Source organism: Mus musculus, chromosome 5 (assembly GCF_000001635.26).
Source record: "Mus musculus strain C57BL/6J chromosome 5, GRCm38.p6 C57BL/6J".
In the NCBI taxonomy this organism is placed as follows: Eukaryota; Metazoa; Chordata; class Mammalia; order Rodentia; family Muridae; genus Mus; species Mus musculus.
In genome coordinates, this window is record NC_000071.6 from 123,661,771 (window position 1) to 123,682,817 (window position 21,047).

Sequence of the window (21,047 nt, forward strand, 5' to 3'; positions counted from 1 at the left end):
GGCTCAGGCCTGTGATGCCAGAAACTGAGAGAGGAAAGTAAGAGGACAGCCATAAGTTCTAGGCCAGCTGGGGCTACACAGTGAAACCCTGCTTCAAAAAGCCAAAAGGAGAAGCATGAAAGCCCCTTCCAAGATAAAGGTCACACTGCTCTACAGCCTTGTTTTCCAAAAAACACCAGTGTGTGCTGGTGTCGTCTGTCTGTCTATCTGTGTCATGTTGAGTCTGTGTGGATATGAATATGTGTATGTGTGTCGTGTGTGTGTGTGTGTGTGTGTGTGTGTGTGCATAACCTGAATTTTGCATTTATAACACTGAATGATGCCTGATAGTCGTTTTTCTCAAGCCAAGAGCTATTTGGAAAGTGTTTATCTTTAGAACTTACATCAGCTCTGAAAAGTTAAAAATAGCTTCTGTTTTGCTTGTACTCTTAAAAGGAAGAAGCAGGAAGATCATCTAGTTCCAAGCGCCAGGCAGCACCGGGAGATTACAGGGCACTGTTCAGGCACACAATCCCCTTCTTGCTCCCTCCTCCTCGCTAAAGGGTCCGCACTTCCTCCCGCAGACAGGAAGGTGTATTACTCAACGTCAACACTGAAGAAACGGTTTTGCTGTCCTGTGTGACCTCTGAACTCTCTGGAGAGACAACGGCAGGCCTGGAACTTTTTAAACTAGATTAATGTCATCAACTTGAAATTTAATTCAGATCTGATCTAGAACCTACAACCTAAGGGCAAAGAAGCAAGATATTTATTTCAAAGAAGCAGACAACCTTAGGGGACCTGTCCTCAGGTTAAAAAAGAAAAAAGTGTGCTTTATGTGTCTTAAGGTGTCAGTTTTGCTACAGTTATGATCCCAGAAAATAAGATATTCCTCTATTGCAGAAAGTGGTCATCCTCTATGAAGTGCGGTCTGGTCCACATTTGTCTTTTGTGTGTATGTGTTTGGGGGTGGGGTATTTTATTTCAATTTGTTTGCTTGGTTTTAAATATTTCTCTTTATTATTTTTAAGTGTGCGTATGTATGTGTATGTGTGTATGTTGTGTGTGAACATGAATGTAGGTGCCTTCAGTGATCACAGGTATCAGATCGCCACAGAACTGGCATTATAGGCTACATCTCAGTTATGAGCTGGGAACCAAACTCATATCCTTTATAAGAACAGTACCACAAAGAGTATCACTAAGTACCATGATAGCTTTTAACCACTAAGCTGTCTCTAGAGTCCCTTGTTTGCTTTAAAAAAAAAAAATCATGACGTTTATTTATCGGGAGCATGTTGGGGTTAGTCTGGGGCTGCTGTGCATTCAAATACTAAGTACTGGTATCTGCCTAGTAACTGTGCTAAAGCTAAATAAATAAATCATAGTCGGAGTCTCATTCATTTGGAAGCTAGTGGAGATAGAAATAGCCCAATAATCTACGGGGCACACGCACAGGTTTGGAGGTCAGAGAATTTCTTGCCAAAGTCGATTTACTCTTTCCACCGTATGGGTTCCAGGGGATCTAACTCAGGTAGTCAGCTTTGAAGGAAAGCACCTTCACCTGCTGCGCCATCACTGAAACATGGCATTCTATGGCCTAAGCTCTCCTGGGACTTCTGGCGATCTACCTGCCTCAACCTCCCAAAGGTGCTGGGATCCCAGATGTAGACATCACCCCAGCTTTGGCATACACAGTGTCAGATATATAGTTACAGCTTCAATATCTAGACAACAACAACATCTAGGGGATGCTTCCAACCATGAGAACAGTGCCTGTGTTCAGCAAGTACCACAATGGTTAGCTACCACCACTTTCAAGAATTCAAGGCCTCCACCAGGCGGCGGTGGCGCACGCCTTTAATACCAGCAGTTGGGAGGCAGAGGCAGGTGGATTTCTGAGTTCGAGGCCAGCCTGGTCTACAAAGTAAGTTCCAGGACAGCCAGAGAACACAGAGAAACCCTGTCTCAAAAAAAACAGAAAGAAAGAGAGAGGGAGGGAAGGAGGGAGGGAGAGAGGGAGGGAAGGAGGGAGGGAGGGAGGAAGAAAGAAAGAAAGAAAGAAAGAAAGAAAGAAAGAAAGAAAGAAAGAAAGAGAATTCAAGGTCTCCACTTCCCTTAGATACAACTAAACTTTGAACAGGAAATTATAGAAAAATGTTCTTCTGCTCCAAACAAAACTTTAAAGCTCACACATTCAGTTCAGTACCCCAACCTTACTGTGCACTCCTTCTAACAGGCAATCACCTAAAACCTGCCTCATAAAAATGAAAGCAATCAAAGCACTCAACTGCTTTGGCAGAGGACCCAGGTTTGGGTCCCAGACCCACATGGTGGCTCCCAGTGGTTTGTAACTGCGGCTCCTTTCTCCTTACTTCAGTGGGTATCTGCATGTGTGCGGTATGCATACTCATTGTCAGCTTAAGCACATAAACACTCATAAAAAAATTTAAAGTGAGAATATTCAAAACATGCAGATAAGGAAAACATTTCTTGTAATAGCAGAAAGTAATGGGTGGGTTAGCAGGGTATTATACGGGCCATAGCCATGCTACACAGGTGCTGTGCCTGCATCTCCAGTCCAAATACTTAGACCTTAAAAACAAAAACAGAAAAAAAAAAAAAAAACCTATGGAAGTCCAGTAACGACTACATCTCAAAGTCTGGAGGAGAGGTTAGTGTCACCCCACATTTTATGCAAAGCACAAAAAGCGGTCACTCTTTCAGCTGCCAAGACAGCCCCATTTCAAGGCCCCTCTGGGGCTGCTCCCTTCTGCTCAGACTCCTCATCACGTAATCCATCTTAACCACTCAAGGAGCTCTCGTAAAAGGGACGTTCAAAACCTAAAGCCAGTTCTAGTCTCCCTACTTAGAGATAACTGCAAGATACAGAGATACCTTTCATGGGGGGGCCGGGGGGGGGGGGAGTGTGATCTAGGGGCTGGAATGATTGATGGCAGCCGGACACTGGCTTCAGTTCCCAGCACCCAAGTGGTTGTAACTCTAGCTTCAGGTATGTAAGACCTTTCCTTCTGACCTCCATGGGCATGAGGCACACAGTTTAAAATATTCTTTTAAAAAAATAATCTAAAGTGATTAAATACTTCCCCCTGGTAAAAATTCACCTCTTCTTGGTAATTTCAGGGTTTCTGTTTCCTTGCTCGCTTCCTGTTTTTAATCGTCTCCCATAACCCTGCACTTGGAATGCAGCTAAAGCTGTCAGGAACTTCTCATCTTCCCTATCCGATTCCCACGCGCTGGAAGATATAATTTCAAATTTCTTTTTTTTTTTTTTTTTTTTTTTAAGATTTATTTATTTATTATATGTAAGTACACTGTAGCTGTCTTCAGACACTCCAGAAGAGGGAGTCAGATCTCGTTACGGATGGTTGTGAGTCACCATGTGGTTGCTGGGATTTGAACTCCGGACCTTTGGAAGAACAGTCGGGTGCTCTTACCCACTGAGCCATCTCACCAGCAAATTTCAAATTTCTACAATGTGTGTGTACAAGTTATCTCAGTCCTAAAATCTTCATGTTTAAGAAAACAGGGATACATGACTGGGAAAAATAAAGGAACACGCAGGACACTGCTGTAATGGCCGTCCACCAGACATGGTGGCCCATACTCATACGCCCAGCACTAAGGGCACTGAGATAGGAGTACAGAAGGTCAGTCCAGCCTGGGCTACATTTCCCATTTCAAAACACAAAAGCACCCTCCAGGGCTACACACACACACACACACACACACACACACACTCAGGCACACACATACATCCATGCGCGCACACACACATACACCAGCAAAGCATAGTGCCACAAGCCTATATAATACAAGCACTTAGGGAACAAAAACAGGAAAATCATGAGTTCAAGGTCAGCCTGGGATATATATCAAATTCAAAGCCAGCCAAGACTATGAGACTTTATTAAGACCAAAAACTTAGAAGAAGGCTCTTAATTTCTCCACCTAGAGTCAAACACTGAAGGTAACCAGACTTGATTCCTACTTTACTTTTTGGTTTTGTTTGTTTTTTTGAGACAGTGTTTTTCACTTGTGTAATTCTGGCTGCCTGGATCTTGATCAGAGATCAACCTGACTCTGCCTCCCAAGTGATGGAATTTAAGCCATGCACTACCACATTTGGAACACAGGGGATGACCATTTATCAAGTGTATGTTTCAGGCATCCAGGAACATAAAGTTTTGACATAGTGCTAGTGACTGAACCCAGAGCCTGGAGCGGGAAAGATAAGCATCGTACAAATGAGACACTTGCTCAAACCTCACCATGTTCGCTGACACAACAAGGAAAGAGGTGGATGCCTGTAATCCCAGCACTGGAGAAGGCATGGCTCAAGTTTGAGGCCAGCCTGAAGGTCTATGGAGTGAGACATCAGAAAGCCCTGTTAGTGTTCAGTGGCTTCCTTCTGCCTGAGCTCACGCTGGCTCTCACAGCCCCAGCTGTAAAGCAAAACCGAACGCTGACAACTCAACTGGGACCTGTCTGAACTTCAGGGTGAATCATAAATTATTTACCCTCCTGATGATTACATCTAACCATTCCAAATCGTTATTGTCAGGTGCTCCAGACATATCCCACAGAACTAAAAATGTTCCGTGTATCTCTGAAGAAATTTGACAGCAAATTATGCAACTGAGCACTGACACCCCGCGCAGCCACTCAGCGAAAGCACACTGCCGCCCCTCTCTGAGTGGCCTGCTCCTCACTCTCCTGCCCAGGACAGCCACAGTGATTTTCTTCCCATTATATTATCATTCTTCAAATTGTGTAATTTAAACACATAGATATAAAACACAGAGATATCAGTGTCTACATTTTATCTATAGAACTGTAGAAAATTCAACTCAAGTCAGCTAACAGAGGACAAACTGGTACCTCATGGTGTCTATGGAATCAGGCCAGGCCTCAGCTTACATCTTCCCAGAAGCTAAGCAATATTTTGAACCATCTGGCTGTGAGGTCACAATGGTGACCTCACAAGTGGGAATTCTGATGTTGGTCTGCCTCTCCGGCCTCACCACTTTAAAGAAGAAGGTTCCATCCTCCTGAATGCGGAGCTAATGCCAGAGGGATATGGACTTTGTATCAAGACATCCTCTTCCCACCAGACAGCAGTGTCTCCCCTGCTGAGGGGCAGAAGCAACACAGGTGAGCACACAGAGACACACACACACACTACATACATACACACACAGAGACACACACACACACACACACCCCTAAGAGCACAACACCAATAGCACAAGAACACATTCCTCCAGTTTGCGCACTGTTATTTTGGTTCAACCTCAGCCACAGTTTTCTTTTGTGCCCTGAAAGCTTAGGCTATGGTGAAGAATTCTGAAAACTGAGTAGGAAGCAAATCTCAAGCTTAGAGTAACTGCTGCCCTTTCTCTGCCACTCAGGCACTGAACAGCCACGAGCCCTAATAGGTCCTGTTTACCAAGCAAGCGCAGTGAAGGTTAAAATGTGGAAGGAGTTCATTTTTAAAATGCCAAAAGTTCCTGTGGCCTCACTGCAGCTCTGGAATAGCTGATCTCACTGGAAGAAAGGCAAAACGGCCGGCTACTTGCTGTGTTCCTGTCTTCTAACTTTTAGGGCTTATAACACAGTATAGAGGGGTGTGTGTGTATTATATTTTATATATTATTATATTTTATATATAATATATAAATATAATATATATATATTATATTTCCCTTTTGTTTTATATTATGATTTTTTTTCTAGGATTTTGCCCGGAACTCTCTATACTTTGTAGCACAGGCTGTCCTCACTCACACCCTCCTTCCAGACTCTGGGATTTCAAGCATGAGCCGCTGCACCCCATTCAAACTGCATTTCTTTCACTCTTGCAGCACAGAGTGAGCCTGGGACGTGTGTGTAAGAAGCAAACACGACCAGGGAACTAAACTCCCAGTGCTGGATTTTTCATCCTAGTTTCTTCCTCTTGCTCTCTCTTACCAAGAACCCATGTTCTGGATGGAGAGACGGCTCTGTCATAGTTAACAGAACGGGCAGCTCTGCCAGAGCACCCAGGTTCCAGTCCCAGCACCCACATGGACTCACAGCCATCTTTAACTCTAGTCTCATGGAATCCAATATCAGCTTCTGGCCTCTGCATTCACATATGTGGTGCACGGGCATATGTATGCAGGCAAAACACCAATTTAAATAAAAATGAATCTTTTAAAAGGTCAAGGCTGGCTTCAAACGCCCCTTGTAACTAAGAAGGATGGTCAGCTTCTGAGCCCTTCATCTCTGTCGCCCGAGTGCTGGAACTGTAGGTGTGCCCCACCACTGCGCTCCAGTTACTATCTTCTTTTAGGTTTGTTTTCTGTGGGAGTGTATTGCCTGCGTGTGTGCGCTCCACATGCACTTCATGCCAAGTGCCTGAGGAGATAAGAAGAGGACGTCAGATTCCCCGGAACTAAAACTCAGACTTCTACAGGTTGACTCCTCACCTCCAGACATGTGCCTCGCATGTGCATGAGCGCGTAACAAAAAAAGTGTAGTTAACATACAATTAACATTTTTCTCATATGACTTCTTTCAAATCAGCTGTATCAGCTGTGCACTTCTGTTTACAACACATCCCAATTTGCTGTGTTTCAAATGCTCAAAAGTCTCACGTGAGCCACGCCCAGGACAGGACTGATGACAAAGCCTGATGGGCAGGCATGCCAAGAGCCAGCACCTGGCCTGTATATTCACAAGGCCTGGTTCACTTCCTCCTACTCCCTGGACTCAGCTTCCCTGGGAGTTTAGACAACCACAGGACTAAATCTTAGCCAATAGAATTAAAGCAGCAAGGGGCAGTGTGCCATTTCTAGGCCTAGACCTCATGCAATCGCAACACTCTCTGTCCCACTCATGGCTTGAAAGAGATGAGCCTGGCACCCCTGGAAGCACTGGGTGGTGATGACAGACAGTGGGATAGGAGAGACAGTGGGATAGGAGAGACAGTGGGATAGGAGGGACAGTGGGATAGGAGAGACAGTGGGATAAGAGGGACAGTGGGATAGGAGGGACAGTGGGATAAGAGGGACAGTGGGATAGGAGAGACAGTGGGATAGGAGAGACAGTGGGATAGGAGGGACAGTGGGATAGGAGGGACAGTGGGATAGGAGGGACAGTGGGATAGGAGGGACAGTGGGATAGGAGAGACACTGGGATAGGAGAGACCAGCCGGCCTCTTTAAATTACTGCTCTCAACTCTCCTGTCAGGGTATCTCTCCTGAACTGGGAATGGAGCTTGGTTCATGGTGCTTCCCCACTAGGCATGAAGCGCCACATAAACTGGGTGTGGTAGCACACGCCTATAACTCCCGCAATTGACGGGAAGAGGACGTCGAGGCAGGAAAATCAGTTTAGGTCATCCTCAGCACATATCTTGTTCAAGACCAGGCTGGGATGCATAGTGAGACCCTGTCTAAACAAGTAAAAACAAAGAAAGGGGAAGAAGGGAGGGGGAAAATAGAGTTGAAAAGCATAAAACTATAAAAGCATTCTATTTTCAATAAAACGAAAAAGGCATTAACTGGCAAGAGCAAAATAAATAGAAAAGAAGCCATGCGACCCTGATTGCCCACACAGAGGGGGGGGGGCTCTGCTGGAGTTGGGGATGATATTCCCTCTACTTTCCTGTGTCTACAATTTTTCCTAATTAAAAGGATTTATTATATAAGATATATCTATTTTTTTTAAATCAATCTCTCCCATTCTCTGTGACTTGATACCATAAAGAAAAAAGAATTAAGAAATTTACAATTCATCAAAACAAACAGAACAAACAGTCCCCCAAACGGGAATGAAGTAACTAATGCTCAATTTTTTTAAGGTTTATTTATTTATTTTATAAAATGTGAGTTCACTGTCGCTAGGCCAGAAGAGGGTATCAGATCCCTTTATAGATGGTTGTAAACCACCATGTGGTTGCTAGGATTTGAACTCAGGACCTCTGGAAGAGCAGTCAGTGCTCTTAACTGCTGAGCCATCTCTCAAGTCCTTATGCTCAAATTAAATTAAAAAAAAAAATTCCTGTTTTTTTCTTGAAATTTTTTTCAGATTCATAATTTTTTTATGTATGGTGTTTTGCCTGCGTGTATGTATGTACACTATGTGTGTTCTTGGTACCTGAGAAAGTCAAAAGAGGGTGTTAGATTCCCTGGGACTAGAGTCATACATGGTCACAAGTTGCCATATGGGTTCTGGGAACTGAACCCAGGTCCTCTGCAAGAGCAACAAGGGCCCTAACCTCAGCGCCATCTCTCCAGCTCCCCTAAAAGAATAACCTTTCTTTTGAAACAGGGCCTCCCTATGTGGCTCAGGCTAGCCTTGAATTCACAGCAATCCAGAGTGCTGGGAGGATAGGTGTTCGCCTCTGCCCCAGTGTGGAGGAGCAAATGAGGCTCTGAGCTCGCTAGGCAAGCTCTTTACCAGCCAGACGGCACACAGCCCTAGCCTCAAACTAGGCATGGCTGTCTCAGGCCTGTAAACCCAGCACACAGGAGGCTAAAACAGGAGGCTCAGGGTTTCAAGGCCAGACTTAGTTAAATACTAAATTCAAGGCCAGCCTGGCCTACTTAAAGTCCTGTCTAAGAAACAACAAAAAAAAAACCCCAAAGTCTTGAGGCAAAAAATAAAGTATGAACAGCTGGACTAGGAAATGAGACACGTGGCTCCTGTCTCAGCTAACCAATCTGGGATAATTTATCTAACCCTTACCAGACCTCAGCATTCTCTCTTATAACCTGAGGCTACTGATCAATATTCATTCCAAGTTCCACCCTTTTGGGGTTCTAACCAATGGTTTAGATTTCAGATCCCAGAAAGAGGAAGGGAAAAAAAATCGAAAGTAAAAGGAGAGTCATTTTGGCTCAGTCTTTGCCAAGGTAAAACTCTGGCATTGGAGTGATAAGATCTCTTCTGCCCTGCTGTAGTTGCTGGCACTGCCCGAGCAGCCAGCGTGAACTGCCCTCTGCAAACCACGCTCTCCAGCTCAGCTCAGACACTTCTTTCCATCTGTAAACTGAAAACACCTCTTTACTCTAAACCGGAGGTTGCTGGTGGGAGACAAAGAACGGTTAAAGAATTTGCAATGAAGTTTACCTGCCAGGAAAGGGAATTTAAAATTCAGGAAGCAGGCTGGTGTAGAGGCTGGAATCTCATCCTGAGCAACAGCAGCAGCTACAGGGCTCTCGGCCCCTTACCTGGAGACAGCTGCAGTCTGAAGACTGTCCTAAATGACGACACAACCCGAGGCTCTGGGAGTGCCCGAGTGAGCCTGGCTGGAGAGAGTCCTAGTGATGACTCTCAAGACGCGCTTGACAGGAAAAGTCAGGCTCTGCTTAATACCATCTCCCTGGTCCAGGGCAGTCCACTCAAGTCCTGCCCCCAAGTCATGGTTATGTAAGTGTAGCTACATGGTTACGCTGTGTCACTTGCTGTCCCCCGCGCCCAATACAGAAGAGGCAGTGAAACCTGAGCTGCTAGGCCATGGCCACTGAAAACACTGAGACAACACGGGGTTGCTTTCCAAATGTCTTGCATCTCACAGAAGAGGGTCGGTTTATGCCATTTTTTTTTTTCTCCTTTCGGTTTTGTTCACTCATATTGGAAAGCAGGGACTGAAAGGCATTTGGTGTGGACTCTTTACTCCCTGAGTGATTGACAGAGGTCAAGTATTTCAGTTTCAGGGCAGGCTGTCAATAGGGGCGTAGGTCTGCTGGGGGTCAACTTAACCATTTCACTTCCTAACTCAATAGAGCTGGATCCCATGGATGAGAAATTCAGGGTCAGGCCTGTCTCCCACTCAGGATCCTCTTCACACCCTGCCCACCCTCCACTGCCACACAATGGCTTCTGGGAGGTGGAGTGCCACAGTATTGACTCTAAAAGAACAAAAGGAGGGACTGGAGAGATGGCTGAGGAATTAAAGGGTTGGGTTAAAGACTGCATATCGGGGCTGGTGAGATGGCTCAGCAGGTAAGAGCACCCGACTGCTCTTCTAAAGGTCCTGAGTTCAGATCCCAGCAACCACATGGTGGCTCACAACCATCCGTAACAAGATCTGACTCCCTCTTCTGGTGTGTCTGAAGACAGCTACAGTGTACTTACATATAGTCAATAAATAAATCTTAAAAAAAAAAAAAAAAAGACTGCATATCGATCGCAGCGGGGGGGGGGGGGGGGGTGGTGCCATAGTGGCACACGCCTTTAATCCCAGCACTCAGGAGGCAGAGGCAGGCGGATTTCTGAGTTCGAGGCCAGCCTGGTCTACAAAGTGAGTTCTAAGACAGCCAGGGCTACACAGAGAAACCCTGTCTCGAAAAGCCAAAAAAAAAAAAAGAAAGAAAAGAAAGAAAGAAAAGAAAAAAAAAGAAAATGTCTCTCATGAGATTCCCGTTCCCCAGTCATTGTTATTCCTTAGGAGTAGGTAAGACCTCAAGGGTCCCTCCCAGAGACAGGATCTCTCTCTCTAGAGCTCACTGATCTGGCTAGACTAGCTATCCAGCAATCCCCAAGATTTCTCTTTTCTCCAGGTCCCTATTACTGGGATTACAGGAAGGTGCCACCATGCCTGGATTTATTTGTTTGTTTAATTTTTTGAGGTAGTCTCTCTCTGTAGCCCTGGCTGCTCTGTAACTCACTCTGTAGACCAGGCTGGCCTCAAACCCACAGAGATCCACCTACTACTCCTGGTCTCATTATTGGCTAAATCATCTAAATAGCCTGGGAGCCAGCTTAAAACAAAATTAATATGCAGAGAGGCCAAATCAGGTTTTCAAAGGTCTTTGTCTATTGCTCTTTGATTTAAGTGCCTTGGGACACTGTCTCTCACAAAACTAGAAGTTTACTATTTCAGGTAGGCTGGCTCTTGGAATTCACCTGTCTTCACCCTCAGTGCGAGAGGCACGGGGCCTGTGTAGCCATGCCTGACTTTTTTGTATCTGAGCTTAGGTCTTCATGCTTGCAGAGCAAGTGCTCTTACCACTGAGCCACCTCCCCGGCCTCTTGATTAGTTTGTCGAGATAGAGTCTTATATAGCCTAAGCAGACACGGAGCCAACAAATAGTTAAAAATACCTACACGTCTGATTCTCCTGTCTCTGTCCACCAAGTGCTGGGACTACAGGCATGTCCCGTCACACCCTACTCAAAACAAACAAAAAGCAATTTTGGGGCTAAGGAGCCTCAGCGGGTCAAAGTGTTTGGCATACAAGCACAATGACCTGAGGTCAAACCACCAGAAACGATGTAAAAGCCGGATGTGTGTCTGTGATCCCAGGGCTACTACAAAGAGATGCAGGCAAAGAGAAAATCCCTGGACCTCACTGGAGCCTGGCATACATAGTGTAGAACAACTGAGACCCTCTTCTCAAACAAGGTGGGGAGAAGACTAATGCCCAGGGCAATCCTCTGATCTGGGGAGTGTATGCATGTACACATATGCACACACACATGCAAGTGGACACACCACATACACACACATACACACACAACAATAACAACTTCAAGCATGGTGCCACATGTCCACTGTCCATATTTCCGTTTAGTTCTATGTCTTTCCATGTTTGCTTCAATATCTTTATTGAACCTAACTTACCCTAACTCTAGAGGGCCAGGTGTTAGAGTAAAAGCACCCAGAACTGTGTGTAAAAACATGTTCCCTTACCATCTTCATTTGAAACCTGGGAAAGTCCTGCTAATCTGGGAGCCGTGTGTCATGAGTATCAGATAGGTTGCTAAATACTTAGTGACTAGTAAGGCCATGCGGGGCACTGTTACGGACAGACACTGATATTCCTTAACCACCTTCAGCCCCCATGAAACCCAAACAGCATCTTGTCACCTCTGAACGGCACCAATTGCCATCCTCACCCGGGATTCAGGAGCAAGGAACCCACAGAAGTATCCTAGTCAAGAAAATACTCCCTCCTGTACGGTCAGAAGCCATCACTCCCTGTTGTCTTCTGTTACCTTACTATCTTAGTCTGCTTTCTACTGTGGGGATAAAACATCATAACCAAAAGCAACATGGGAGAAAGGGGTTATCTAACTCTCAGCTGACAGCCCATCATCAGGATAAGCCAAAGCAGGACTCGAGGCAGGAACTGAAGCAGAGGCCAAAGAGAACACTGCTTACCAGCTTGCTCCTCGTGGCTTGCTTTCTCATACTACGCATCACCCCTTCCCCGGGGACAGCACTCCCCACAGTCAGCTAAGCCCTCCTAACACCAATCATTGATCAAGAAGATGTCCTATAGCCCAGCAGTGGTGGCGCACGCCTTTAATCCCAGCACTCGGGAGGCAGAGGCAGGTGGATTTCTGAGTTCGAGGCCAGCTTGGCCTACAAAGTGAGTTCTAGGACAGCCAGGGCTACACAGAGAAACCCTGTCTCAAAAAAAAAAAGTGTGTGTGTGTGTGGGGGGGGGTGGCTGGTGAGATGGCTCAGCGGTTAAGAGCACTGACTGTTCTTCCAGAGGTCCTGAGTTCAAATCTCAGCAACCACATGGTGGCTTACAACCACCCGTAATGAGATCTGAAGACAGCTACAGTGTACTTACATATAATAAATAAGTAAAATCTTTAAAAAAAAATCTTTAAAATAAAAAGATACCCTATAGACTTGCCTCCAGGCAATCTGATGGAGGCATCTTCTCCACTTCCCAGATGACACTAGCTTGTGTCGAGTTGACAAAAAAACCAACCAGGACACTGACATAAGACCGCTGGACCTACTCCTGCTGATTCTTCTCTACTTATGTATTTAGGAGTATTTTATACACAGTCTAAGCATTTTTTTTTAAAGACAGGGTCTCACTAAACCTAGCTGAAATTCATAGAGATCCACCTGCCTCTGCCTCCTGAGCCCCAGGATTAAAGGCTTATACCACCAAATGTGCCCCTCTAAACCTTTCTTAAAAGTCCAGACTCAGTCTAGGGAGGTAGCCCGGTGGTAGCTGGAGTGCAAGCCCAAAATGAGCAACGCCCTGGGTTCCATCTCCAGCACTGGAAAAAGAAAAATGAAAGAAGGAAAGGGACAGACTCAAGCAGTCTTTAAAATGAAATGCTGAAAAAGCAAGCCTCGTCTCTCTAGCAGGAGTCGGGAACAAAGATGTCAGCAAACCCAGCAGTCACTATTCAAATGCTCCATGCGAGGGAGTCCGCTTAGGCACTCCAGCACCAAAACAAGCCAGCCAGAGTCAGAAAATTAATTGGCTCCTTAATTCAAAAGGAGCCGATTCAAGGGAGACTGACTTCCAGTTTCTCACCGACCCAGCCTTGACAGAGCAATCCGTTAAACCAACCTGTCAGCATTAAGTGTTGGTTTGAGAGTATCATACAATAAGACACTGACAGTGAATTGAAAGGTTTACAGCATCTTTTCAGAAAAGCCAGAAGTTGACATAATCCTCTGAAAATTTAAATCACATTTGAAAATTATATGGTCTGAAAATTTAGCATGTATGACACAGTACAGAGTACAAATTGTACCCAGAGTGGTTTTTTGTTTTGTTTTGTTTTTTGTTTTGTTTTTTTTTTTATGGGAGGGGAAAGAGAGAGAGACAGGGACAGAGAACATGCAGCCAACCCGGGTAGAGAGAGGGCTTGCGTCATTAGCCAGTGTTTATTTAAAGAGGAGTTCTGAGTGTGCTCTGATGCAATGCCCGAGATTCTATCTGCTGGGCTCAGTGGAATGTGGACTTCTGATATTATGCCTTACATTCATGAAACAACAACCTCCCAAAGTTCTTTCATCTGCAAAAAGAATGTGGAAAAATAAAAAGCACAGAAAGCTAAATGACTAGAGCTACTTTATTCATTTACACAATATTCTACAAAATTCAGATGATCTTATAATTCTGATATATGTCACTGCTCAGAAACAGATCTTTAAGGAGACTAAAATTACTAAGTTTGGTGAGTATCTCCCAGAAGAACTGAATAGGTCAGTGGCAGGCAACTCGACTGATGTAAAAAAGGGAACAACATGCTTAATATAGCAACAAACAATTTTAGACTCAAAAGAGACCTTAGTGATCTAGTTCACCTAACTCACTCTACCACCGAGGAAACTAACTTTAAACGTGCAATCATCTGTTACTTAACAGTCTGTGGCTAAACTCCAATCTCTAGGTAGACTCCTGACCCTAAAGCATGCTGGTGCACACATTTCTGAACTGCTCTATAGAGCAGCGAGATGAAAAGAGTCATTCCAGGTGCATTACAATCGGCTTCTCTGAATCTGCCCGCCTCTGGTGGCGCATGCCTTTAATCCCAGCACTTGGGAGGCAGAGGCAGGCGGATTTCTGAGTTCGAGGCCAGCCTGCTCTACAGAGTGAGTTCCAGGACAGCCAGGGCTACACAGAGAAACCCTGTCTCAAAAAGCAAAAAAAAAAAAAAAAAAAAAAAAAAAAAAAGAAATCGTCTTCCTTTCCAATCTTCACAGAGAAATAAAAGAGGGCAGGCAGCTGCTGCTCCTTCATGGAGCATGTGGCCCATACTCAAAGCAAAAGCACACCAACTGCTCAGAACAAGAAAGGGACACAGGCCAGGCGGTGGTGGCACACGCCTTTAATCCCAGCACTCAGGAGGCAGAGGCAGGTGGATTTCTGAGTTTGAGGCCAGCCTGGTCTACAAAGTGAGTTCCAGGACAGCCAGGGCTATACAGAGAAAGCCTGTCTCTCGAAAATCCAAAAACCAAAAACAAACAAACAAAAAAAAACACCTCTTGTTTTCACTTTGCAAATGTGCAACTATAATACCTGCTGTGGGTCCTAAGAGACATGGCCAATGGAAAAAAAGAACATTTCCATATTGATAAAACTGAAGAATGCAGATTTCAAAAGACGCCATCAGTCTACTAAGCGCATTACAAAACCACCACTGACTTGAGCACTCAGCCTAGATGCTGTCTGTCGGTGGAGGCTAGGAACTTGTTTTATTTGGATTATAAGCCCCAACTTCAGCGTTAGTCCGTCACAAATGTAGCCAACCTTCACTGCAGACACACATCAAGTTCTACCAGACCTGAGGAAGGAAACTCCACCTTTAATTAAACTGTGACAAGGAAACCTGGGGAGCCTGAGAGGAGGACAGAAGGGCCTGAAGGTTGGCAAGGCACAAGTTCTGACAGGAGGAGCCCGAGTTGCTTTTCCATGCGGAACATTTAAGTCCTTGTAAATCCCAAGTTCCCCACTGACAACTGCTCATTAAAACAGGCCCTTTCAATCACGAATGGCCCTCCTACTCAAAACTAACTTTGTAAACATGGCAGGAAAAAGGCTTCATTTCACAAACCAGGATGCGCCACTGTCTCCTAGTGCTATTAACTGACAGAGTAACACTGCAGGTTGAAAGGCACTGGAGGAAGAGAGGACCCTAGCATTTTCGGAGTTTACACCCAGTCTGCATTTACTCGACACGACTACCATCGAGCCACTGGAATCCCCATTTTATAGATGGGAGAACTGAGCTCTAAAGGTTTGTACAACGTTGTCCACAGAATAACCAAGCTGGAGCTTTCGGTTGGGAAAAGAATCGAGCTGGGCATGGTGGCACACAGCTAGGACTCCAGACCCCAGCAGATTACCAGTTCAAAGGTGTCCTTGGCGATATACTGAGGATCTTCCTTAAGGGAGTGGGGGTGCTGAATATGAGGCTCAAGCACTTCAGAGCATTATTGCTTTTCTAGAAGCCCCAAGTTTGGTTCCCAGCACCCTCAGACAGTTCACAAACCACCTGTAATTCCAGCCACTGGCAACCTAACATCCTCTTCTGGCCTCTTTGGGTGAGGGGTGAGGGGTGGCACACACACATAATAGATGACAGGCCAAATATGATGGCACATGCCTGTAATTCCAGCACTGAAGTGGGCAGAGGCAGTCTAGTTTACATAGCAAGCTCCAAGCCAGCTGAGGCTATATAATAAAATTCCTGTTTCAAACAAAATGAAACAAACCGGGCTGGAGAGATGGCTCAGTGGTTAAGAGCACCGACTGCTTTTCCGAAGGTCCTGAGTTCAAATCCCAGCAACCACATGGTGGCTCACAACCATCCGTAATGACATCTGACGCCCTCTTCTGGTGCATCTGAAGACAGCTACAGTGTACTTCGATATAATAATAAATAAATCTTTAAAAAAAAAAAAAAAAAAAAACAAAATGAAACAAACCAAAAACAAGGCTGAGGGGACATCTCAGTGAAGCATTTGCTACATAGACATAAGGACCTAAGCCCAGTCCCCAGAATCAATAGTTCAAAACAAATAAAAAGAAAGCATGGAGCCGGGCGGTGGTGGTGGTGCACGCCTTTAATCCCAGTGCATGGGAGGAAGAGGCAGGCGGATTTCTGAGTTCGAGGCCAGCCTGGTCTACAGAGTGAGTTCCAGGACATCCAGGGCTACACAGAGAAACCCTGTCTCAAAAAACAAACAAACAAAACAAAACAAAAAGCATGGACATTATGGTCCAGTGACCCACACTTGTAATCTCAGAGCTGGAGAGACAGAGGCAGATAGATCCTCAAGTCTCCTTGACTAGACGGCCTGGACTAATTGGTAAGTTCAAGGCTAGTCAGAGCCCCTATTTCAAATAAAAGATGGGGAAGAAGAGTACCAGTCCAGGAATACCAAGATTGACCTCTGACCTTCTCTCTCTCTCTCTCTCTCTCTCTCTCTCTCTCTCTCACACACACACACACACACACACACAAACACACATTTTCAGGCTTTAACTGGATTTGTAGATCCAACCTAAAACAGAACAGGACTCTTCAACTGACTGATATAACCAATAAAGGCTGTTCACATTATTTTGTGGTTTGGTTTAGTTTTGGTTTTGATTTTTCAAGACAGGGTTTCTCTGTATAGTCCAGGCTGTCCTAGAATTTGCTTTGTGGACCAGGCTGTCCTCAAGCTCAGAAATCCGCCTGCCTCTGCCTCCCAAGTGCTGCGATTAAAGGCATGCGCCACCACTGCTTAACCATTTCTCTTTTTTTCATGCTCTTACTGTGCCAGTTAAGCTGGTCTAGAATTCACAGGGATCTGCCTGCCTCTGCCTCCTGAATGCTGGGATGAAAAGATTGCAATACCATGCCTGGCTTTCATATTGCCCCCCCCCAAAAAAAACATTTCTAATAAAATATCTCTACTATCACTTATTTCTCCTGATCCTTTGTGAGTTAAAGACTGTGTAGGGCCAGAAAGATGTCTCAGTGGATAAGGGCACTATGTGCCAGGCCTAGTCACTCTAGAGACTGGCCTAGGCCTTCTGGTCCTAGAAACCATATGGTAAAAGAAAAAAAAAACATTTCTCCTGCACTGTCCTCTCTAGTGGTTCCAATGACTGTCTCTCCCATAGGCTCAGGAACTTGAGCACTTGGTCCTCGGGTGATACTGTCTGGGGAAGTGGTGCAGCACCACTGGGGTGGGCTTTGAGAGTTCCAGCCTCAGCCCACTTCCAGTTTGCTTCATGCTTGCCAGTGAAGATATGATCTCTCAGTTTTCTGCTACTGCCCCCTGCTGCCATGACTCCCGGGCCATTATAGACTCCCTCTCTGGAAGCTTAAGCCCCAACCCTCTTGTACAAGTTGACTTGGTCCTGGTCTTTTATCACAGCAACAATAAAGTAACAAGTCCTCTGACCTCCACGTTCATGCTGTAGCATGAGCATGCAATGAGAGCACACACACACACACACACACACACACACAGACACACACACACACACAGACACACACACACACACAGACACACACACACAGAGGTAAAGTAAAACAAAATAAAAATAATCTGTCCAGTCGGGAAGGAAAAAACTAATCAGAGTTGCCTTTCTGCTATACATCAAACCCAAATTCCAGATGATCTAAACACCCTGAACATCTGGATCCTTGGGCCCTTGGCTTCAAAAGTAACATTGTAAATCCAGGACTTGTCCAAGTGTCAAAAGTGGGCAGACTCTTCCACTGGGATTTAATCCAAGCTTAGAAATAAGTAAGCAAGGAAGAATGCAAACCCCAAACTGTATAAATCACATTGGAAGCATACAGAGCCACACGATTACATAAAACTTAAGGAAGCAAAGAGCCTTGTCTCAGCCTCATGAAAATTCCTGAGAAGAGACACGAGAGACAGATGAAGACGCAGGCTTCCCCAGGGACTAAGATGCCCGCCAGGCTCCCCAACAGGGATTTTCTAACAGGACTATTTCCTCTTTTCAAGGACTTTGCAAAAAAAAATTCTTTTAAGATGTTGTTGCTGGACCACAATTAACAGACAATCAAAAAACAGACCCACCCATTGAGTTACTGCTAATGGAATCTGTCCTGCTAGAAGTGCCAGATGGAGACTTAAGGGGAAAAAAAGCTCTTTACTAATTGTGGCCAAGATTCCTTGGTACTTCATGCCAGGTCCAGGATATTAACCCAGATGTCCTAGCCAAATTCAAGGTTGGTTAAGTACAATCTGCCAACCTATTTGAAAAAAAAAAAAAAAGCTGGAGCAGGGGTGGGGGTGGGGGTTTCCTTCTGTACCCTGACTGCAATCTGAAGAGGTCAACCTTCCCTAAAATTCCTGTACATTACCATCAGTTAATGATTCCTTTTAGAGAAAACTATAATGAAAATGTTGATTTGAAATGTACGGATTGGGGGCTGGAGAGATGGCTCAGCGGGTAAAGGCACTGACTGCTCTTCCAAAGGTCCTGAGTTCAAATCCCAGAAACCACATGGTGGCTCACAACCATCCGTATCTTTTGGAGTGTCTGAAGACAGCTACAGTGTACTTACATATAATAAGTAAATAAATAAATCTTTAAAAAAAAAGAATACTGATATAAAAGTTTATGTTAAACTGGGTTTGAATCAGCAGGGCAGTGGTGGCACACACTTTAGTCCTCCACAGGCCAGCATGCCATGGTCCACAAACACACAGACTCAACAGGAAGGTGGTGCTGGGAATACAGATTGTATGAAACTCTAGGTTTAATCTCCCATGTGTGTGTGCAGGGAAGGGGTCAAGTCCGTATGTCAAGTCCTGGGCTAGCCAACTTTTGATCAGCCACTGACTTAATGTTCTATTGACAAGGTGTTCTGCACATTTATCAAAATGACATAAGCTAGGGCTCAGTTCTTACTCTGCATTCACTAGCAATGAGACTTTTAACCCAGATGGTAAAGTACAAAGAACTGTAATTCTCCATTTATTTATTTATTCATTCATTCATTGGTTTTTTCCCGAGACAGGGTTTCTCTGTGTAGCCCTGGCTGTCCTGGAACTCACTCTGTAGACCAGGCTGGCCTCGAACTCAGAAATCCGCCTGCCTCTGCTCCCAAGTGCTGGGATTAAAGGCATGCACCACCACTGTCCGGCTAATTCTCCCTATTTTTAACCCAGTCTCGATCACAGCAGAAATCTGGGCATGGGAGTCAAGGTTTATAATGCAAACTGCTGCAGAGACTGAGGGGGAGCTGAGCAGGACAACACATGAGGCCCCGCCCCCACCCCAAAGCCAGGTACGATGGCTGCAACCTGGAATCCCAGCACTCAGAAGGCTAAGCCAGGAGGACTGAGTTCCAGGTTAGCCTACTGCACAGGGAAATCCTAGCTCAAAACAAAACAAAACAACAGATAAAGGGGGGAGGGGGGTGTGCATAGAGCTGCCTGGTGTATGTGAGAAGCCTGGGTTTTCATCTCCAGGATGGATGGAAAGACAGATGAATGAATGGATGACATGTTAAGTTATTCTGAGTCTTTCAGTATCTTAACAAATATTTTCAGAATAACAGCCTGAAAGGCTTTAAACTGTTCTCCAAGCTCCCAATATCAAGGCCTTTGAGCTTTTCTGGTTCCTCTTCATATGATCCCCGTTTTCTTTAGGGACCAACATCCTCTAACTTCCTTTTCATCTCTACTCAAATCATGTTCCCAGCCGGGTCTCTGGAAACCCTATCTGAAAGTCCCCACAACTCTAACCATTATTTACAAGACTTCATATTCCTTCTCCTCTGGTTTGTACATTTTTTTTTCTTTACCATCTATGACATTCTAACTAACATGCAACATACTTATATTTAATCTGCTTATCGTCTGTCTTTCAAGTGGAAGAGAAGTACCGAGAGGATAAAGCTTGGTAAAGCTCTTCAGGGTTGTGGCACCAGCATCCAGAAGGGCAGGTGGCACAGGAAATGGCTCCATGAGTATCTGAGGTGTGCAAACTGAATAGAGCTCATTACACAGACAGACCACAGCTCCATAAGCAGCCATCGAAGGGTCCGTAACACTTCACCAATACTGAAATAACAGGCATGCCATGACTAATAACACTGACTCTTATGTTTGTTTCTTTTTCAAGTCAAAGTTTCCTTTATAAGCCAGGCAGTGATGACACCCGTCTTCAATCCCAGTACTTAGGAGGCAGAGGCAAACTGGTTTCTGTGAGTTCAAGGCCAGCCTGGTGTACAGAGTAAATTCCAGGACAATAAAAGCCACACAAAGAGACCCAGTCTTGAAAAACCAAAACTAAAAGAAAAATTAAAAATACTAGTTTTTAGAATGTATTAAATTTCTTAAAGACAAGAACCAGGTTGGCTTATTTTCGTGCTCAGCAATGACTGAAAGAGCTGAGAATAGCAAAATCCTCATGTTCAGAGATACTACCAAAGTTCCCACCCAGGTTCAATGTTTACCTCTCTAATCCAGGCCTAGGAGGAAGCCTAACCACTTCCTCTGAACCTCAGCAAGAGTCCCAGGCTCTCAGCTGAGCAATCACCCACTTCCTTGGCTTTCATAACGTCCAGCCTTGCCTTTTACCATTGATTCACTGCCCTAACAAACTAACTTAGCAGACTGAGGTACAGTTCTTGACAACATCTCGTATTGGCTGTGACTCTGACCTTTCAGTGCCCTCCCTGTAAAATGACGATGACAGCAACCTCCCTAGGTTGGATGGATTACATGAGATAAAAACAAAAACAAAACTCTGCACTTGCCCAGAGCACGGTCAGAAGGAGCCCTCCATAAACCCTAATTGTTATTAT

At 45.0% G+C, this 21,047-nt stretch overlaps 1 protein-coding gene across 41 annotated transcripts in view; it reads right to left on the minus strand.

The window, feature by feature from the left end:
• Clip1 (CAP-GLY domain containing linker protein 1) overlaps positions 1–21,047 on the minus strand; it is a 106,813-nt gene that overhangs the window by 83,977 nt on the left and 1,789 nt on the right. For 3 of the 41 annotated variants that reach the window (XM_030254714.1, XM_030254712.1, XM_011248233.3), the window contains exon 1: positions 9,118–10,388. The exons of the other annotated variants lie outside the window; for them this stretch is intronic. The gene's annotated coding sequence lies outside the window, so the exon portion shown is untranslated. Of the gene's footprint in view, positions 1–9,117; positions 10,389–21,047 lie in introns of those variants that run through there. 41 annotated transcript variants of the gene reach the window in all.